The sequence below is a fragment of the Monodelphis domestica genome, chromosome 3 (assembly GCF_027887165.1).
Source record: "Monodelphis domestica isolate mMonDom1 chromosome 3, mMonDom1.pri, whole genome shotgun sequence".
Classification (NCBI taxonomy): domain Eukaryota; kingdom Metazoa; phylum Chordata; class Mammalia; order Didelphimorphia; family Didelphidae; genus Monodelphis; species Monodelphis domestica.
In genome coordinates this window covers 355,056,089-355,079,433 of record NC_077229.1, presented here as the reverse complement: position 1 = coordinate 355,079,433, position 23,345 = coordinate 355,056,089, and the positions used below count along the sequence as shown (strand labels likewise).

At 32.9% G+C, this 23,345-nt stretch overlaps 1 non-coding gene across 1 annotated transcript; it reads right to left on the bottom strand.

Annotated features, from left to right (window-relative positions):
* Positions 1-3,686: 3,686 nt before the first annotated feature.
* On the bottom strand, positions 3,687-3,791 carry LOC130458610 (U6 spliceosomal RNA). The gene has a single exon (XR_008918024.1). It is a non-coding gene; the product is annotated as a U6 spliceosomal RNA (small nuclear RNA).
* Positions 3,792-23,345: the final 19,554 nt, after the last annotated feature.

Sequence of the window (23,345 nt, the reverse complement as noted above, 5' to 3'; positions counted from 1 at the left end):
GCAACAATAGGTCATTTACAAGAGAGCCACTTAAAATAGAAAGACTCTCATAGAGTTAAAATACGGGATGAGCAGATTCTATTTTGTTTCAATTCAGACCAAAAGGAAAAAGAAAACTAGACTTAATTAAAAGGGAAAATCAGGAAGACTATATTTTTTCAATAAAAGTTACTAAAGGTAATAAAACAAAATATATTTACTAAACATCTTAATATTCAGATTCTTGAAGAAAAAGTTAAATCAGTTTTATCAGTAAATAGTGAAACTATTCAAGTAAACAACATCTTGTTATCTCTTCCAGATCTAGATAATCTAACCACATAACAAACAAGGAAGAATTTAAGAACATGAATAGAATTTTAGGGAAAAAAGTTAGATATTATAGTCTTTTCAAGAACATTGAATGGGAATAGCAAGAAGTATACACTTTTCCTCAACTATGCATGGCATCTTCACAAAAATTGATCATGTATTAGGGAATAAGAACATTACAAACAAATATAGAAAAGCAAAAATATTAATTAGATAAAATAAAAGTTTATTCAATACAAAACCTTGGAAACAGTTGTTAAAATCAATTGAAAATTTAAAAAATTTAACCCTAGCAAATGAGTTAATCTAAGAAAAATTGAAAGAAACATCAATTTTGATTAGATGTAATGATATCAATGAAACAACATATCCAAATTTATTGACTAACTACTAACGTAGTACTTAGAGGAAAATTTATATCAATAAAAGGTTAAAAGAAAAAAAATACCCAGAGACAGCGACATAGGCACAGAAATAGAGAAAGAGAAATACACACACAGAGAGAGAAAGAAAGACTCAGAAACAGAGACAAAAACACAATTCCAGAGAAACAGATAAAATCAGTAAACTTACCAAGCAACTTTAAATAAAAACTATAAAGAACAACAAATTATAAATCTTGGATATGGAAATCCTGAAAATTAAAGTAGACACTAATAATATTGAAAGTAAAAAGAACTAATATAGAATCTTCTTTTATAAAAGTATAAAATGTCAAACTTTTTTTCTTTTGACTTTATATTTTTTTTTATTTAAACCCTTACCTTCAATCTTGGAGTCAATACTGTGTATTGGCTCCAAGGCAGAAGAGTGGTAAGGGCTAGGCAATGGGGGTTAAGTGATTTGCCCAGGGTCACACAGCTGGGAAGTGTCTGAGGTCATATTTGAACTTAGGACCTCCCATCTTTAGGCCTGACTCAATCCATTGAGCCACCCAGCTACCCCCTTCATTTGACTTTTTAAAGAAAAAGAAGAAAAAAAAATTCTTAGTAGCAAAAATAAAAAAGAAATGGATGCCCAATGAAGTAAGGTCCAATAAAAGCAATTTTAGGGACTATTTTGTCCAACAATATGTGATTATAGTCAATAATATAAATTAAATGGTTGGATGTTTATAGAAATGTAAACATCCCAGATTAATAGAAGAAACATTTATTTAAATAACCTCATTAAAAAATGACCAAGCCAGAAATGAGTTCCCTAAGTGAAAAAAACTAATATATTTGCAAGTTTGTTCTATCAAAAGTTTAAAGAACAATTTATCCTTATAGTATATAGACTATTTGTAAAAATAGGGAAAATTCTACCAAAATTCTTCTGTGCCTTACAGTTTTGATACTGAAACCAGGGAGAGTATTAACAGAGTAAAAATATAAACCATTTCCCCTAGAATTTATGCTAAAATTTTAAATAAAATCTATTATAGGTAAAAGAGGATTATAAGAATGAGAGGGAGGTTTGTAAAGGAGAGTGGCATATGACCAGCAGGAAAGGATTCTGGAATCTTGAAAAAAGGGGGTTGAGTGAAAAACTCAGCAGCAGAGAATCTCTCTGGGGTTTTACTGACTGCAGGCATCTAGGAGGCTTTGCTGCCAACCTACCTTGAGGATTACCTTTACCTGTCCTTCCTGTTAAGATCTATGATTCCCATGAAGAAGATTCTTGAACTACCTCTAGCCTGACTCAACATTGTCTCAAGTGAAGCTGTTGTGAGTGAGATCTAAATCCATTTGGATTTGGGATCTTTCTCCTTGGCCCTGCTAATCTTGCCACAGACCACAACCCTTCAATACATACTAAGGTGGGATTTTAGTTCAGGATTAGTAGAACAGGGAGTGAGAATTTTAAATAATTGAGGTAATGTGTAGTATAGACCAACACCATGAAGAGACAATAGATCCTGAGGATTTTAGATAGAGAAAATTAGAATCAGGGTTACTCTCTTTCCCTTTAAACCTATCCCTGCTTAATTAAAATACTTCCCTGTTACTGAGTGGTCTGTGTTTTGATCTCAGACCAGGCTCTGCCCTGGTTTGAATTTCTGTTGGCCTTTAAACCTATGGTTAACAACCTGATACTGGCCCACTAAAATTCATCCTATTATATTCCCCAAACCTACCTCAAACCTTTTTATTCAAGATTCCAGAATCCTTTCCTGTTGGTCTCATGTCACTCTCCCCTGCAAACCTTCCTGTCATGCTTAGAACCCTCTCTTACCTATAACAATGCCAGTAAGGAGATTACAATAATACTTAACAAAAATCATGCACTATGATCAGGTTGGATTCCTAGAAGAATGTAGGGGTGGTTCAATATCTGGATAGATATAAGATGATATTCTGGAGTTTTTAAAATTTGCATCTCTGTAAGAGTTTTAATTTCTTCTTCTGAGAATTATTCATATCCTTTGACCATTTATCAAGTAGAGAATATTTTGTGTTCAAAATAAATTTAACTCAGATTAGTGAGGCTTTTGTCAGAAATATTTACTATAAATCTTTTCTTAGTTTTTTTGTTACTCATCAAATGGTTGCAAATATAGAAAAAACATTTAAAAATTTTTGTAGTGAAAATTATTTTTATATCTTGTAATGTTTTCTATGTCTAGTTTATCATAATTCATTCCCTTATCTATAGATTTTATATGTAATCTATTTTATGTTTTCCTAATTTGTTTTTCATTTTTATTGTCATGTGAAGTACACTTTTTTTTTGGTCAAAGGCTTTTTCTGCCTCTATCTTCAGATAATTATGTGATTTCCATTAGTTTGGAAATAGATATGACCAATTATGCTGGATAGTTTTCTCATGCCAGCCCTGCATTACTGGTTTATATTCCACCAGGTCATAGTGAATGATTCTAGTTATATTGTGCTGTATTTTCTCTGCTAGTAACTTATTTAAAATTTTTCATCTACATGCATTAATAAAATTGGCTTATAATTTTCTATGCATTTTGTTCTTCCTGTCTTAGGGAACAATAACGTAATCATTTCATAAAAATAATTCAATAGGATTCCTTCTCAAACTCCTAGTCTTATTTATTAGTTCAATGGCTCTCTTACTATAAATTTAATTTTATCCTTTAATTTTTAGTATTTCCTATTTAATCATTAAATTAAGATTTTAAATTTGCTCTTTTTCTAGTTTTTTACATACATTTTCAATTCATTTATTTGCATTTTCTCTATTTAAATGATGCAAGTATTTATTTTAAAAATTATTCCAGTAATAGATGTGCACATTTTTCCCAAAGTTACACAATCCATGTTGTCTCCCTTCCCTTCCCAAAATTCACCAGCAATTCCAATGGATTTTACATGTATTGTCACTCAAAACCTATTTCCAAATTGTTCATTTTTGTAATAGAGTAAAAAAATATGCACTACTTCTTGAATTTGTGTTTTATTCTTGCTCAAGCACTATGCTAATCTTCTCTGTAATGCTCCAATTTTGGTATATGGCATATCAAAGAAAACATGATATAAACATTTAGAGATATAAATTTTCCTCTAAGTGCCACTTTTGGGATATCCCATGAATTTTGATATGTTGTCTCCTCATTGTCATTCTCATTAATAAAAGTATTGATTGATTCTATTATTTGTTATTTTACCCACACTCTTTGATGGATTAGATGATTTATTCTCCAATTAATTTTTATTTATCTCTCCATGGTGCCTTATTTATTGAAATTCTTATTGTGATATGATCTGAAAAGGATGAATTTGTTACTTCTGCTTTTCTACATTTGATTATGAAATTTTTATACACTAATACATGGTTGATTTTTGTGTAGGAGCTAAAAACTGCAGAATAGAAGGTATATTCCTGTCGATTGCCATTCTTTTTTTTCCCCCAGAGATCTATTAATTCTAACTTTTCTAAGATTTCACTTCCATTACTTCTTTCTCCTTTATATTTTGTTTTAATTTATATAGATCTGAAAGGGGAAGTTGATGTCCCCAATGAATATGATTTTACTGTCTATTTCGTTCTGAAGTTAGTTTAATTTCTCTTTTAAATATTTAGAGGCTATACCATTTGGTGCCTATATGTATAGTATCAATATTACTTCATTGTTCATAGTACCTTATAGGAAGATGTAATTCCTTCGTTTTCTCGTTTAGTCAGATTTATTTTTTCTTTAGCTTTCTCTGAGATGATTTTTACCATGTCTGCATTTTTTACTTTAATTAATGCACAATAAATTCTGCTCTAATCCTTTACCTTTTTCCTGTGCATGGCACCCTCCCTCATATATGTTTCTTGTAAACAACATATAGTAACATTCTGTTTTTAATCTACTCTGCAATATTCTTCTTACACCCAAGTGTACTCCATCTAGTTTCTCTGCTATTAATAAGAATTTTAAAGAATCACAAACATCCTCTTTCCATGTAGGAATACATACAGTTTGACTTAATTGAGTCCCTTAAATTTTCCTATTATTTATCTTTTTAAACTTCTCTTGGTTTTTGTGTTTGGACTTCAAAAGTTCCGTTTAGATGTGATCTTTTTCTTAGGAATGCTTGGAAATTTTTTATTTTACTGAATGAACACTTTCCCCCCCTGAAATAGTATTCTGTTTTGCTGAATCATTGGCTATGATGATTATAAATCTAGATATGTTGCCTTCTGGAAAATCATATTTCATGCCTTCTGATACTTTAATTTAGAAGTTGTTAAGGCTTGTATGAACCTCATTATAGTTCCATAGCATTTTAATTTTTTTTTCTGGCTGCTTACATTATTTTTTACATGGCTTGGGGGCTCTTGAATTTAGCTATTATATTCCTGGAAGTTATCATTAGGAGGTTTGTTTCTGTAAGTGATTTGTGGATTCTTTCAATTTCTATTTCATTTATTTGTTCAGAAATATCTAGATATTTTTCTTTGATAACTTCTTATGTTGAGATGTCTAGGCTTTTTTTTTTTTATCATGACTGTCAGGTAGTCCAAAAATTCTTTAATCCTTTAATTGTTTCTCCTGTATTTATTTTCCAGGTCAATGTTTTTTTCCAATGGTTTATTTCACATTTTCTTCTGTTTCATCATTCTTTTGATTTTTTCTTTTTTTTTCTTTAATCTTTTTTAAACCTTTACCTTCCACATTAGAATCAATACTATGTTCCAAAGCAGAAGAGTGGTAAGGATTAGGCAGTGAGGGTTAAGTGACTTGCTCAGAGTCACATAGCTAGGTATTGTCTGAGGCCAGATTTCTAGGCCTAATACTGAGGCCAATATAGGCCTGCCTTTCATTCCACTGAGCCACCTAGCTTCCCCCAATTTTATTGTTTCTTGATATCTCATGAAGTCATTAGCTTGTAGTTGCTCAATTCTAATTTTTAAGAAATTATTTTCTTCTATCAGCTTTTGAGCCTCCTTTTTCATTTGGCTGATTTTTTCTTACAATGCTTTCAATTCTCTTTCCTATTTTTCCTCTGCCTTTCTTAATTGATTTTTGAAATCCTTTCTAATTTCTTCCAGAATCTGGGTCTAATTCATATTTTTTCTTTTGATCACTGTGTTAATTTACTTTCCTTTTACTGTCCCCTTCTGTGTCTATACCTTGCTCTTTGCCTCCATAAATATCCTTTATCGGTTTTTTTTTTCTTTTATGTTTGCTCATTTTCCCAACATTTTTAAAGGTAGGCTTTGTTTACTGGGAGATTAGGATACCCTCTTAAACTTAAGTTATTCTTTGATGCTACCCTTAGCTTTATTTCTTGGCTTCTAAAAGTTTCAGTTCTTACAAGATGGTATGATGGCCTGTGGGCTGGGAGCTCCCACTGATGATTCAGTTATCCCCTGAGACTGATAATAGTTCAAATTCTAGCCTCATGCTTGGGCTTAGGGTTTTTTTTTGTCTCACTAGGGCTTGATCAGATCAGGCACATATCACACAGCATACTTCCATGCTCTGGGACTCTGTATTGAGATTGTAAAGGGTCAACTAGCTCCCTCAAGTCAGCACCCTGTTAGGAATGGTGAGGGGTAGAAGCTCAGGGTCTACCAACTGACTGAAATTGGGATCTATGTCTTTACCAGAAGCCTGGGATGAGACTCCTGGTCTTGCTCTGGAACCACATAGATCAGACTGTGTGAGCACAGACTGCCTTGTTTTAGAATTCTGGACCTCACCAGAGGTTGACTTATAACTTTAAGGGGTGTGTTTTTGGTTGGACTGCTATTGGCCAAGGCATGGTCTCAGGATCTGGATGTTGTCTTTAGCCCAGGTTCAGAAGAAACAGGAACAGTAGAGGTAGGGTAGGAAGGGCTTGCTGTTGGCTTGCTCCTTAAACTTTTCTGTAGTCTCTCGCCTGCTGTGGTTCCCTCTCACCCCATTGCCCCAAATACTCTCTCCCTACTTTTCAGGCTGTTCTCTTCATGAAAGTTGCTTCATGTGGTCTCTTTGTTGGTTCTTTTACTCCTCTTTTCATTCCTGTGGTGTTATTTTAAGATTGGTTGGAGAGGATGCTCATTGTTGTTTAGAGCTTCCCTGCTTCTATTCTACTATCTTGGTTCTGAAACTGGAAATCACTCTGCTTTGTTTATGGTATTATCCTTTATTTCTAAATCATATCTCCATTTTAACTTTATCTTGGTGTATGGCATGAGGTGTTGTTCTGTGCTTCATTGCTGATAGACTATTTTCCAGTTCTCCCAGCAGTTTTTGTCAAATTGTGAGATCTTCCAAAAGCTTAGGTCTTTGATTTTGTCAAACCCTAGGTTACTATGTTCATTTACTGCTTCATACTGAGTACCTAATCTACTCCATTGATCTACTACTCTATTTCTTAACCAGTAGTAGATTTATTACATATAAAAACCAATTATAACATGTTTTAAAGTTTAAAACCTATATTTTGAACCAATTTTCTAGAATCTCCTTACTTTCTCTTCCTTGTAGCTCTTGTTTCTTACTCCTTAGTATTTATTTCTTAATAATTCTTTGACATAAGGATAATGATGAGACCTGAGATTTCATTTGTATAGGTGAATTAAGGAAATCATGGAAGAGGAAATGTCCTATAGTAATGCACACTTATACCTTCTTCAAAATTAGTATCCCAGATCAGGGAGATGTTAAGTAAGTCTGAGGTCAGTTTTGAACTCAGGAATATGAGTCTCCTGATATCAGGGCTATAATTCTATCCTCTTTGCCACTTAGCTACTAAACAGTTATTAAGTACCTACTATAATTCAGATATTATGCTAATTAATTAGTAACCACCTAGGAATATTGCAATATTGCAGTCAGATGGTACCCTGGGCCCTTTCTTTAAGTGGAAGGGCCCAGGAGTTTGGAAGTACCAAGAAGGTATGAAATTTAGAATTCATCCCACCATGTAGGAATTTGAGTTGCTATAGACAATAATGAAGCCCAGGAATACAGCCATGTGGGGAATGCTAAGGTTTCCCTCCCTGAGTACTCCTCTTAAGTCAGAATAAGAGAGGGGCCCAAGAGTCAGGGTTTACTGGGGAGCTGTGTGTTTAAAAACTGATTTGATACAGCAAGAAGATAAATTTCTAGAGACAATAGAGAAATTCAGTGGTGTAGCCAGATGAGAAGTAAGTCTATGCTTTATCCTCTTCAATAGAATGAATGCTTCTTGTGAGCAGAGCATGGGTTATTTTTCATATTGATGTCCCTAGTGAATGTCATAGTTTATATTTTATGTATCAGACAATAAATATTTGTTCAATTTAAAAGAACTTTTGAATACATAACATTAAATTTAAAAATTCAAATAATACTGGACACATTACATATTATTTGAAGCTTTAGAAAATTTTAATAATACATATTTACTATGGTGGGAATTGCATAAATTATCAACATTGTGAACTTACAATCTTAAGATTGATAAAAGATAGAAAACTTCTCAAAGTACTCATTTACTCAGTGGTGATAAGTTATTCATTTAGGCTGTACTTTCAATATTTCTCTTAGGTAAATCTTTTCTGTATTATTATATTTCTTTCCTTATTTTTTAAGACTATGGTAACAATTAATTAAATTACGTTAACTAAGTGCCTTAGGCTGTTTATTTCTGGAAAGCTGTCCAACTGATAGTAATCTAATACAAATAATAAAGAAGCATTGACTTTTCCTTCAAAAAACATCTGTCCAAATAGCTAGTGAGAATCGGAACTGAAATTTACAAATGAATTTTCTTTCAAACTCTAAAGGCCCAAGGAGTTTAGCTTCAATGAGAATGCTCTACTGATTAGTATTTGAAAAGGAAACTAGAAATAGTGTATTAGAATGAAGGTATCCATGCAAACCAGTAGGATAAAGCAGTATATATTGTAAATCAATATGAAGTTTTAGAGTGCCTAAAGAAAGATATTTGGTTGGAGTGCATGGAAAAGAGAATATTAAGTGTAACCTGTAGTATTATTCTTGGAAGGCTATGATGGAAAATGAATATATTCATTAACATATAAAAAGGCTTTGAGCAATACTGTAACTTAAATAGAAAACTGGAGGCATTAGTAATATGAAGTCTTAGTTTCCTAAGCATAATAAAGGTCTGAAGTCACATTTTTCTAACAGGATTTTTTCTTTCTAAGAAAAATATAGTATATTTGATGTGAAATAGCATTTTGCTATTTCACAAGTTACATTTGTGCTCTTATTCAGTTTGAATTGGACTATATTGAGTAGAGTAGAATTTCAGCTAAATTTATTTAAAATGAAATTCACATTAACATACACATATTCTTCCTAATTTCCCCCTTCTGATTCTATGGGGCACAACAAACTATACAGAGATACAAAGCAGAGAAAACTATCCCTTTTCCCTAATCATATGATTCCTGGTTTGGACAAAAATTCTCACAGCTGTTAGCTGGGTTTCTCTAGGGATACAATCTGTTCTAAAAAAAAGTTATAAAACTTCCTTCATGAAATATAGGACAGGAGTACAGACCAATAGATGGATCAGACCTTGGCACTTATTTTGGTGAAAATTTAATATTTTGATATCATCTGCTAGACATGACTGGACACAATTATGCAACTTTGGTAGAACTAGGTTGGAATAGTATTCACTTTGTGATACCTTTAAGAATAAGGAAGAGGTTAGCAGGAAATGTCTGTAGCTAAGAGGGAACTAGAACATGAGTTAAATATTAGTGGAATTCTATCACATCTTATCTGAAAGAATTTGACCAAAGAACTTCATTTTCTTTTTTCTTTTACTTTTTTTAATTAAAAAAAGCAGTTTCAAATGCTCTCCAAACACTCCACTCCTTTCCTACCTACTGCAAAACAAGAACTACAATACCAATTATACAAATAAAGTCATGCAATAATATACAGAAACATTGAAACGTTATACATTAAACATGTCACAGAAAAAAGAAAGAAAAAAGTAATTGAACAATAAGCTTCAATTTGCACTCATAATTTATGAGCTCTCTCTCTGAAGGTAGGTAGCATTTCTCTTCTTTTGTCCTTGGAAATTATGATGAATACACTAAGCTTTGATTCTAGGTATTAAACATTGATTATTTCTGAATTGTTGACTGATTTGTTATTTTAAATTTTTGTAACAATATAAGTAGAAAAATCTTAAATAGCTTTCCCAAATATATGTGTTCATATGTGATATTTGTAATTCTTCTCCTTAAAACTGGTTAGTTAGAATGAAGATGAAATCAAGTGTTTCCTTTTAAGGTTAAAAAAAACTTTCATTATATTTTAGAATATTGAATTAGTATTCATAACCACAGGTATAATCAATACAGCCACACTTCATATCAGAAATGGAAAAATATTTGATTCTCAATAGAAATATAGAATGACTATTTTATCTCTAGATAAATCAGTGTACTTTCTGCATGTAGCATACTAATAACTAGAATATATATACATATTATATATGAAAATTTAACATCATCATGGAATTTATCAAGATAAGATATTACATTATGATCTAAAAATATCTAAAAACTCTGACAGATATTTTAATAAACCTAGAGTAATACAAATTATTAATTATGATATGAACTGTTATATAAGTTCCTAATAATCAGTTAAAAAGTAATGGAAAGAAACCTTAATATAGCACTATTTAGGTGGAAAATATTATATAAAGTATAATAAAAATCCAACATTTGTGGGATTGTTGGGAATCAGGCAATCTAATATATTGTGGTGAATGAAAATTAAAATTGACCTGAGCATTTTAAAAACAGTATCAGCTATATGAAAAGTGTCACAAAACAGATCTCAAATTTTGGTTCATTTTTGGGAGGAGGAAAATAGAAGGATAAAATGGAGAGGGGAGCATAGTAAGAGAAAAAGAAGACAAATAAATGAAAAGTACAGATGGGAAAATAAAAGAAAAATGACTAAATTCTTAGGATTAATTCCTCAATTTAGGAAACTTTAAAAAATATTATGAATATTTAACAAAAAAGACTTTCAAGCATTCAGAGGTGAATAGAAAATTTGAAATTTGAACACAAGACTCAAGAGAATCATAAAAAGGTAACTTTGAAAGAGTAATCATAAGAGACAAGAAAGTAAAACTTTATATATTCCTCTTTGGGAAGATAATATGTGTAGCATAAGAATTTTATCATTGTTAGGTCAATGAGAAGAGGTTGACATTGACAAAGACATGAATGTGAGTGTCCTATGTGGGAATGGTATCCTAAAGATATAAATGGAAAAGAAAGAGTAATGTACTGGGTGGATGGAGAAAGGAAAAATAGTATCGGGGAAAATTTTCTCACATAAAAGAGGTATATACAAATGACTTTGGTAGTGTGGGAGAACATAGGAAATAGTGGCACAATTCTTGAAACTTATCAGAATTTGATAAAAGTGGCAAGAATGTGTACACACTTATATTTAGAAATCCATTTTACTAAGAAATATGGAAGGATGATGAAAGAGAGATAGTTGTGGGGAAGTAGGGGTCAGAAGCAAGATAGACTTGAGGGATGAAAGAATACAAAGAAAGAGAAGGATAAATAAAAGAAAAGAGGATGGGGAAAATACATAGTTATTAATCAGTACTGTGAATAAGAATGTGATGATTTTTCCCAGAAAACAGAAATATATAGCAGAATGGATTAGAAAACAGAATTCAACAATATGTTGTATATAAAAGACACTTGAAATAGAAAGATGTACAAAGATTTAAAATACATGGCTGGAGCAGAAGCTTTTAATTGTCAGCTAAAGCAAAAAAGGCAGTGGTAGCAATCACGGTCTCAAAACAAAAGAAAAATAGACCTAGTTAAAAGAGATAATAAAGAAACTATTTTTCCCCTGAACAGCACTATTGATAATGAAGTAATATAAAAAGTTCTTATAAGAAGTTGTTAGCTAATAAAATCCTCATTTCTCAGATATATAGGGAACTATACAAAATTTATAATGGGTCATTCATCAAATAATGAATTGTCAAAGCATATGAACAGGTAGTTTTCAAAAGAAGAAATCAAAGTTCATGTAGTCAATTGAAAAAATATTTAAAATCAGTATTAATTGGATATGCTAATAAAAACAACTCTGATGTACCATCTCATACCTATCATACTTCCTAATATAACAAAAAATAAGGAAAATTATAAATTTTGGAGGGGATGTGGGAAAAGTGAGGCATTAATACAATGATGGTGTAACTGTGAACTGATCCAACCTTTGTGGGGAGCAATTTAGACCTATGATCAAAGGTACATAAAACTATGGAAACCCTTGACCCAGCAAAACACTATAAGGTCTCTATACCCAAAGAGTTCAGAGAAAAAGGAAAATGACATACATAGAAAAATAAAGCGGCTATTTTTATAGTGGAAAGGAATTTTAAATTGATGGAATTCTTATCAATTGGGGAATGACTGAATATGTTGTGAAATAAAATTGTGATGGAGTAGTATTGTGATTTTACTATTTGAGAAATGACAAGGAGTTGGTTTTAAAAAAAAATGGAAGAATCATATAAAGTGATGCAAAATGAAGTAAGAAGAACTGGGAGCTCTCTATGCACAATAACTGCAAGTTGTAATGATAAACAACTATGAAAGACTAGGCTGCTCTTGACTAATAAAATAATAAAAGATAATTTCAAAAGACTGATGATGAAAAAAATTATATTGCTCTCAACAGAGAGAATTGATAAATCTGTGTACAAATTGAAGGGAGTAAATTGTTCACCTTATTTTATTTCATTTTATTTTATCCTATGGCTAGTATTAAAATATGCTTTGCATAATTTTGCATGTACAACTCATAACATTTTGCTTGTATTCTCAGTGGAATTGTGAGGGATGGAAGAGAGACTTTTCAACTCAATTTAAGAATAAAAAAGTTAAAAATAATTTAAAAGACATAATTATACATTATTTGATTCATAGGTATAGAAAGATAGATTATGGGTGTGAAGCTTTTATTTTTTATTTTATTTTATTTTATTTAACTTCAAATATTTCTCAAATTATTTTGTTTTTAAAATTTATATTTTATTAACATCACTATTTATATGAATAAAATTAATGTAACAGGGAAAAAAGTATTGGACTAGTACTTAAGTGTTTCAAAAAAGGGGAAGAGGTAGCAGACTTAAAAAAAAGAACTGTTTAGAAAAGAAGGGGAAGGAAAAAGGAAAGATGAAGAAAGGAAATATGAAGGAAATAAACTAAAAATGATATAATTTCAGAAAAGTATTTTAAAAGAATATAGCAAATATGTTCATTTTATATTTGTTTGTTCATTTGGTCATGTCTGGTTAAAGACTGACTGGTTGTAGAAAATTTTTATTTCCATGTTTGTTGGCAGTAAATGTGGCTAATTTCTATCCAACATGAAAAATCTCTGAGAGTTCGCACTTAATTCCTTGATAGATGAATAAAAAGGACTGACTAATTCTCTGTTTTTCATGTTTAAAATTTTGAATGGATTGTTATTTTTTATTTCAAGGTTTTCCATATCTGGCTACAATTGGCTATTATCACTTTCCTGCCACTCTCTTCAGAATTCAGACAGAAACATATCAGAAGCATAAATTCATTCTTCCTACATTTTCCCGCCATTGATCTTCATTTTTTTTCTTTTTCTACTCCTTCTACTTGACTTCCTGGAATCGTGGTTCTAATAATGATTCCAAGAGTCATTTGGTTAAGTCTCAATTCTTCTGAACTTCATATTCCTCCTTTGCAATATGTGAATAATAATAACTTACAGATTTCTCCTATAGTTGTAATCATTTTCAAATTATAGTAAAAAGTGCTTCATCAAATGCAAACATACTATGTTAATGCAAATGATTATTTTGTCATTTAGAAATTGTATTAATCTGGAAATATTATTTTCATCTAGTTCATACTTGACCTATTTCTGATTTTCAAACAGTATTTCATTCAATTTGAGAAGAAATCCAGCTCATATTCTGTTCTGTGAGGAATGAAAATTAAGCATTTTCAAACCACATTAGCACATTTTGGAAAAAAAAAAAGTAGACCACAGATTAAATTATGACTCCTATGAAAGATGAGAGAATTTGTAAATTCAGTTATTTGATCTTAGTAAACATTTATAAAGCATCTAGTAAATATAATATGCAGAAGATGGAAAGACAAAAATGAAGCACTATTACCTCATGAATGGGGTGTATGGGGTGCTCGGGGAGGAGTAATATCTCTGGTATGGAGGGCTTGTCGTGCCCTCCTAGGGCAGCTCTCCAGCCTCTGACACCCAGCTCTCACGTGTGGCTGCTAGCATGCAGCAGCGGTCACACCCTGGGCAACGGCTTCGACAGACTGGCTAAACCTTGTGAGGGTAGCCTTCAAGTTGTCGCCGACCCCTGGTGAACCATGGCTTTGCTCACCCAGCATGTGAAGACTGCTTTGGCTGAACAGATGGAAGAAACCAATAAAAAAGATTCAGTGGCTGAGAAGGTGACGCAGCAAAGCACTGTTGAGTGTTCAGGGCATGTTGGAGCACAAAAGACAACATGGCTATCCAATGCAGCTGAGGAAGTCTCCAGGTGTAATGATTCTTCGTGCCACTGGACTCAGGCTTCTAACACAGCGAGAGTAGGACTGTCTGTGCATCGACATTTCCACTTAAATCTCCTTCACACACAAGTGTCTTTGTGCACAAAAATGCACAAAGATAATTGTCATTCTCGTTATGGAGAGAATGCTACTATTTAAATGTCTGCTTGAAACATGCAAACAATATAGAGAGAAATATCACAAGGTAATTTTAGGAGGGAGTGAAAACCAAGAAGATCAAGGAAAACTTCAGGAAAAGATGACATCTGATATGAACCTTGAAACGAGTAGGATTCTTTTTTTTTTTAAATTTGGCAGTGAAAGCATCATGATCTTTACTTACTTATTCCCCACCCCTTTTTTAATATTTATTTCATTAAGAAAATTTTTCCATGGTTACAAGATTAATGTTCTTTCCCTCCTCTCCTCCCACCCCCAATCTCATAGCCAACACTCAATTCCACTGGGTTTTACATGTATCATTGATCAACTATTTCTATGTTATTGATATTTGCCTTATTGATATTGCCTTGACATAATAAGCAAAGAGGGAGTTCTACCAAACTCCTTTTACGACACAAACATGGTACTGATTCCAAAACCAGGCAGGTCAAAAACAGAGAAAGAAAACTATAGACCAATCTCCCTAATGAATATAGATGCAAAAATTTTAAATAGGATACTAGCAAAAAGACTCCAGCAAGTGATCAGAAGGATCATTCACCATGATCAAGTAGGATTCATACCAGGGATGCAGGGCTGGTTCAACATTAGGAAAACCATCCACATAATTGACCACATCAACAAGCAAACTAGCAAGAACCACATGATTATCTCAATAGATGCAGAAAAAGCCTTTGATAAAATACAACACCCATTCCTATTAAAAACACTAGAAAGCATAGGAATAGAAGGGTCATTCCTAAAAATAATAAACAGTATATATCTAAAACCAACAGCTAATATCATCTGCAATGGGGATAAACTAGATGCATTCCCAATAAGATCAGGAGTGAAACAAGGATGCCCATTATCACCTCTACTATTTGAAATTGTACTAGAAACACTAGCAGTAGCAATTAGAGAAGATAAAGAAATTGAAGGCATCAGAATAGGCAAGGAGGAGACCAAGTTATCACTCTTTGCGGATGACATGATGGTCTACTTAAAGAATCCTAGAGATTCAACCAAAAAGCTAATTGAAATAATCAACAACTTTAGCAAAGTTGCAGGATACAAAATAAACCCACATAAATCATCAGCTTTTCTATATATCTCCAACACAGCTCAGCAGCAAGAACTAGAAAGAGAAATCCCATTCAAAATCACCTTAGACAAAATAAAATACCTAGGAATCTATCTCCCAAGACAAACACAGGAACTATATGAACACAACTACAAAACACTCGCCACACAACTAAAACTAGACTTGAACAATTGGAACAACATTAACTGCTCATGGATAGGACGAGCCAATATAATAAAAATGACCATCCTACCCAAACTTATTTATCTATTTAGTGCCATACCCATTGAACTACCAAAATACTTCTTCACTGATTTAGAAAAAACCATAACAAAGTTCATTTGGAAGAACAAAAGATCAAGGATATCCAGGGAAATAATGAAAAAAAACACATATGATGGGGGCCTTGCAGTCCCAGACCTCAAACTATATTACAAAGCAGCAGTCATCAAAACAATTTGGTACTGGCTAAGAAACAGAAAGGAAGATCAGTGGAATAGACTGGGGGAAAACGACCTCAGCAAGACAGTATACGATAAACCCAAAGATCCCAGCTTTTGGGACAAAAATCCACTATTCGATAAAAACTGCTGGGAAAATTGGAAGACAGTGTGGGAGAGACTAGGAATAGATCAACACCTCACACCCTACACCAAGATAAATTCAAAATGGGTGAGTGACTTAAACATAAAGAAGGAAACCATAAGTAAATTGGGTAAACACAGAATAGTATACATGTCAGACCTTTGGGAGGGGAAAGGCTTTAAAACCAAGCAAGATATAGAAAGAATCACAAAATGTAAAATAAATAATTTTGACTACATCAAACTAAAAAGCTTTTGTACAAACAAAACCAATATAACTAAAATCAGAAGGGAAACAACAAATTGGGAAAAAATCTTCATAGAAACCTCTGACAAAGGTTTAATTACTCATATTTATAATGAGCTAAATCAATTGTACAAAAAATCAAGCCATTCTCCAATTGATAAATGGGCAAGGGAAATGGATAGGCAGTTCTCAGATAAAGAAATCAAAACTATTAACAAGCACATGAAGAAGTGTTCTACATCTCTTATAATCAGAGAGATGCAAATCAAAACAACTCTGAGGTATCACCTCACACCTAGCAGATTGGCTAACATAACAGCAAAGGCAAGTAATGATTGCTGGAGGGGATGTGGCAAAGTAGGGACATTAATTCATTGCTGGTGGAGTTGTGAACTGATCCAACCATTCTGGAGGGCAATTTGGAACTATGCCCAAAGGGCGACAAAAGAATATCTACCCTTTGACCCAGCCATAGCACTGCTGGGTCTGTACCCCAAAGAGATAATGGACACAAAGACTTGTACAAAAATATTCATAGCTGCGCTCTTTGTGGTGGCCCAAAACTGGAAAACGAGGGGAAGCCCATCAATTGGGGAATGGCTGAACAAACTGTGGTATATGTTGGTGATGGAATACTATTGTGCTCAAAGGAATAATAATGTAGAGAAGTTCCATGGAGACTGGAACAACCTCCAGGAAGTGATGCAGAGCGAGAGGAGCAGAACCAGGAGAAAATTGTACACAGAGACTAATACACTGTGGTATAATCGAACGTAATGGACTTCTCCATTAGGGGCGGTGTAATGTCCCTGAACAACTTTCAGGGATCCAGGAGAAAAAAAACACCATTCATAAGCAAAGGATAAACTATGGGAGTGGAAACACCGAGAAAAAGCAATTGCCTGAATACAGAGGTTGAGGGGACATGACAGAGGATAGACTTTAAATGAACACTCTAATGCAAATACTATCAACAAAGCAATGGGTTCAAATCAAGAAAACATCTAATGCCCAGTGGACTTACGCGTCGGCTATGGGGGGTGGGGGGGAGGAAAAGAAAATGATCTATGTCTTTAACGAATAATGCTTGGAAACGATCAAATAAAATATATTTAAAAAAAAAAAGAAAGAAAATTTTTCCATGGTTACAAGATTAATGTTCTTTCCCTCCTCTCCTCCCACCCCCAATCTCATAGCCAACACTCAATTCCACTGGGTTTTACATGTATCATTGATCAACTATTTCTATGTTATTGATATTTGCCTTAGGGTGATCTTTTAGAGTCCATATCCCCAATGATATTCCCATTGACTCATTTGATCAAGCAGTTGTTTTTATTCATTTTTTCTACTCCCACAATTCTTTCTTTGAATATGGATAGTATCCCTTCTCATGAACTCATCAGAATTGTCCTGGATCATTGCATTGCTGCTATTACAGAAGTCGACAACATTCAATTGTGCCCCACAATGTATCAGTCTCTGTGTATAATGTTCTCCTGGTTCTGCTCCTTTCACTCTATATCAATTCCTGAAGGACATTCGAGTTCACATAGAATTCCTCTGGCTCATTATTCCTTTTACCACAATAGTATTCCATTACCAATAGATACCACAATTTGTTCAGCCCTACCACAATTAAAGGGCATCCCCTAATTTTCCAATTTTTGGCCTTAACAAAGAGTGTGGCTATAAATATTTTTGTTTTACAAGTCTTTTTTCTTATTATCTCATTGGGTTACACACCCAGCAGTGCTATGGCTGGATCAAAGGCAGGAAGGTTTTTAAAACCCTTTGGGCATAGTTGGTTGTTGGAAATTGCCATCCAAAATGGTTGGATCAATTCACAATTCCACCAGCAACGCATTAATGTCCCTATCTTGCCACATTCCCTCAAACATTTATTACTTTCCTTTTCTGTCATGTTAGTTGATATGGTAGGTGTGAAGTAGTACCTCAGAGTTGTTTTGATTTTCAGTTCTCTAATTATAAGAGATTTATAACACTTTTTCTTATTCTTATTAATAGTTTTGATTTCTCTATCTGAAAACTGTCTTTTCATGTCCATTGCCCATTTATCAACTGGGGAATGGCTTGATTTTTGTACAATTGATTTGCTCCTCATATATTTGAGTAATTAGACTTTTATCAGAGGATTTTGTTATGAATATTTTCCCAATTTGTTGCTTCCCTTCTAATTTTGGTTGTATTGGTTTTGTTTGTATAAAATGTTTTTAATTCAATGTAATAAAATTATTTATTTTATGTTTTGTGATACTTTTCTAACATGATATAGTCAATTATATGGATAGTTTTCTTAATATGGAACCATCTTTGTATTCCTGGTATAAATCCCACCTAATCATAAAGAATAACCCTGGTGATCACTTGCTGGAGTCTTTTTGATAGTATTCTATTAAAGATTTTTGCATCTATGTTCATTAAGGAAATTGGCCTGTAGTTTTTTTTACTGTATTTTTGATCTGCCTGGCTTTGGAAACAGTACCATATTTGTGTCATAAAAGGAATTTGGTAGAACTCCTTCTTTGCTTATTATATCAAATAGTTTGCATAGTATTGGTATTAGGTGTTCTTTGAATGGTTGATAGATTTCACTTGTGAATACATCTGGTCCTGCGTATTTTTCCTTAGGGAGTTCTTTGACGGGTTGTTCAATATCTTTCTCTGATATGGAATTTTTTAAAAGTATTCTACTTCTTCTGTTAATCTAGACAATTTATATTTTTGTAAATATTTTTCATTATTGCCTAGATTGCCATATTCATTGCCATATAATTGAGCAACATAGTTTTTAATGATTACCTTATTTTCTTCTGAATTAGAGATGAGGTCTCCCCTTTCATCTTTGATACTTTTAATTTGGTTTTCTTCTTGCCCTTTTAAAGTAGATTAATCAGTACTTTATCTATTTTATTTCTTTTTTCAAAGTACTAGCTTCTAGTCTTATTTATTAATTCAATAATTTTTTACTTTCAATTTATTTATATCTTCTTTAATTTTTAAGATTTACAATTTAGTTTTCATCTGGGTTTTTAAAATTTGTTCTCTTTCTAGATTTTTTTTTAAATTTTCATGCCCAATTCATTGACCTCTGCCCTCCCTAAATTTGTTAATATAAGAAATCAAGGATATAACTTTCCCCCTGAGTTCTGCTTTGACTTCATCCCATACATTTGATAGGATGTCTCTTTGTTGTCATTCTCTTCAATGAAATTATTAATTGTTTCTCTGATTTGGTCTTTAAACAACCAATTTTGGAGAATCATAGTATTTAATTTCCAATTAATTTTTATTTCCCTTTCCATTTACCATTACTAATTATTATTTTTATTGTATTATCATCTGAAAAAATTGTATTTATTTCTCCTCTTTTGTACTTGTTTGCCATGTTTTTATGCACTAGTACATGGTCAATTTTTGTTAATACACCATGTGTCCTGAAAAGAAGGTTTATTTCTTTTTCTTCACATTTATTTTTCTCCACATATCTATTAACTCTAATTTTTCTAAGATTTCATTAAAATCTCTTACCTCTTACTTTTTTTTTGTTTGATTTGGTTTGGTCTGATAGAGGAAAATTCAGGTCTCTTGATAATATATTGTTACTATTTTGATTGCTATACCATTCACATAAATATTGAGTATTGGTATTTCCTCATTATCTATATTGCTTTTTGTCAGGATGTCAAACCTTCTCAATCTCTTTTGATCAGATTTTCTTCTTTTCTTTTTTTTTACTATGGCTTTGAGAGATATCATGATTGCAACTCCTGTCTTCTTTTTCTCAGTTGATGCCCAATAGATTTTGCTCTAGCCTTTTATCTTTACCCTACATGTGTGTTTCTTGTAGACAACATATGGTACTATTTTTTGTTTCTAATCCACTCTACTACTTGCTTCCACTTTATGGGTGAGTTCATTCCATTCACATTCAGACTTATGATTACAAAGTTTGTATTCCCCAGCATTTTTATTTCCTTTCCTAGTCCTTCCATTTCTTCTTTTGCTATTTCCTTCTACACCAGTGTTTTGCTTTTGATCAGTTCACCTTATCCCCACCCTTATTTTACTTCCCTTTTCACTCCTCTCTTTTTATTCCCATATTATTATTATTTTAGGTTCTATTAAAATCCTTTCCACCCTCTTTTTCCATCCTTTTTTGTACTCCTCATGCCATTTCATCCTTTGGTTTTTCCTTTTTAATCTACCCCACATATTCTCCAACCCTTGTGTTGCTTTCCTCCTAAGCAACCTGTTTGTTACCCTTATCTTTCTCCATAGGGCACAAATCAATTCTCTGCCCTAATGGATCTGATTGTTCTTCACTCTTTGAGTCAATTTCAGTGTTTATAAGAATTAAGTATGACTTTTCTCCAACCTCTTTCACTGTTCTATTGTATTGGACTTCTTCCCTCCTCCCGCCCTGAGCTTCTTCAAGAAATATAAATATACCCTATTTGGTCTCTTTTCCCATTTCTCTTAGTATTATCCTAGGTTGTTTTTATTAACCTCTAGGTTTTTATAACTAGAGTATATAGTTTTATATACCTCCAGTTTATATATAAAGACATTTCATGCTATACTATTTGTCACTGTTCCCTGTAAGTATACTTTATCTAGCTAACGTAATAATGAAATAAAAATTTTTAAGAATTACCATTATAATCTATTCATATGGGAGTACAGATCATTAGAACTGATTGGATCCCTTAAAGAAAAGTTTGTTTTTCCCTTTCTTAATTGCCTCTTGGTGATTCTCCTGTGTTCTGTATATGGGCATAAACTTTTCTGTTTAAGTCTGTCCTTTTCTTCATGAATACTTGGAAATTTCTATTTTATTAAATGACCATTCTTTCCCCAGCAAGAATATAGTCAATTTTACTGGGTTGTTGATTCTTGGCTGTAGACACAGTTCCCTTACTTTCTGGAATATTATATTCTATATCTTCCTGTCCTTCAGTGTCGATGCAACTAGGACCTGTGTTTTCCTAACTATGGTTCCATGGTATCTGAATGACTTCTATTTTACAACTTGTAATATTTTTTCCTAGGTCTAATAGTTCTTGAAATTAATTATAACATTACTGGGTGTTGTCAATTGGGAGTTAAATGCAAGAGGTAATCTGAATTCTTTCAGTCTCTACTTTTCCCTCTTGTTTAAGAATGTTGGACTAGTTTTCTTGGATATTTTCCCTTAGAATGATGTCCAGGCATTTTCTTTCATCTGAATCTTGTGTTAGTTGAATAATTCTTAAATTGTCTCTTCTGGATCTGTTTTCAAGGTCTGTAGTATTGTCATTCAGGTGTTTCATATTTTCCTCAATTTTTTCATTCTTTTGATTTTGTTTTATAAACTCTTGCTGCCTTGTGATGTCATTTGCTTCTGGTTGTTTGCTTACAATTTTTAAAGATGGAATTTCATTCCTGGGTTTTTGGTCATCCTTCTACTTCTGGTCTGATTTTCTTTGTTGGTCATCATTCACCTTATTTGCATCATTTTCAAGCTGAACAATTCTGGCTTTCAAGACACTATTTTCTTCTTTTAGTTGATGCATGTGCCTCTGTTCCTAGGTGACTTTTTTCCTTTTTTTATTTTGTAATAATTTATTTTTTTTAAATTTTAAACAGTATTTTATTTAGTCATTTCCAAACATTCACTGGAAACGAAGATCATTTTCTTTTCCTACCCTCTCCCCCTCCCACCACATTTCCCTCTCCCATAGCCAACACATAATTCCACTGGTTATTACATGTGTTCTTGACTCAAATCCATTTCCATTGTTGTTTGTATTTGCATTAGAGTGTTCATTTAGAGTCTCTCCTCAGTCATATTCCCTCAACCCCTGTAGTCAAGCAGTTGCTTTTCATTGGTGTTTTTACTCCCACAGTTTATCCTCTGCTTGTGGATAGTATTTTTTAGATCCCTGCAGATTGTTCAGGGACATTGCGTTGCCACTAATGGAGAAGTCCATCACCTTCGATTGTACCACAATGTATCAGTCTCTGTGTACAATGTTTTCCTGGTTCTGCTCCTTAGGCGCTGCATCACTTCCTGGAGGTTGTTCCAGTCTCCATGGAATTCCTCTACTTTATTATTCCTTATAGCACAATAGTATTCCATCACCTACATATACCACAGTTTGTTCAGCCATTCCCCAATTGATGGGTATCCTCTCACTTACGAATTTTTGGCTAACACAAAGAGTGCAGTTGTGAATATTCTTGTACAAGTCTTTTTCCTTATTATCTCTTTGGGGTACAAACCCAGCAGTGCTATAGCTGCATCAAAGGGAAGACAGTCTTTTATCACCCTTTGGGCATTGTTCGAAATTGCCCTCCAGAATGCCTGGATCAATTCACAACTCCACCAGCAAGGAATTAGTGTCCCCACTTTGCCACATCCCCTCCAGCATTCATTACTTTCCATAGCTGTCATGTTAGCCAATCTGCTAGGTGTGAGGTGATACCTCAGAGATGTTTTGATTGGCATCTCTCTGATTATAAGAGATTTAGAGCACTTTTCATGTGCTTATTAATAGTTTTGATTTCTTTGGCTGAGAACTGCCTGTTCATGTCCATTGCCCATTTATCAATTGGAGAATGGCTTGATTTTTTGTACAATTGATTTAGTTCTTTGTAAATTTGAGTAATTAAACCTTTGTCAGAGGTTTTTATGAAGATTGTTTCCCAATTTGTTGCTTTCCTTCTGATTTTATTTACATTGTTTTTGTTTGTACAAATGCTTTTTAATTTGATGTAGTTAAAATTATTTATTTTACATTTTGTGACTCTTTCTAAGTCTTGCTTGGTTCTAAAATCTTCCCCTTCCCACAGATCTGACATGTATAGTATTCTGTGTTCACCTAATTTTCTTATAGTTTCCTTCTTTATGTTCAAGTCATTCACCCATTTTGAA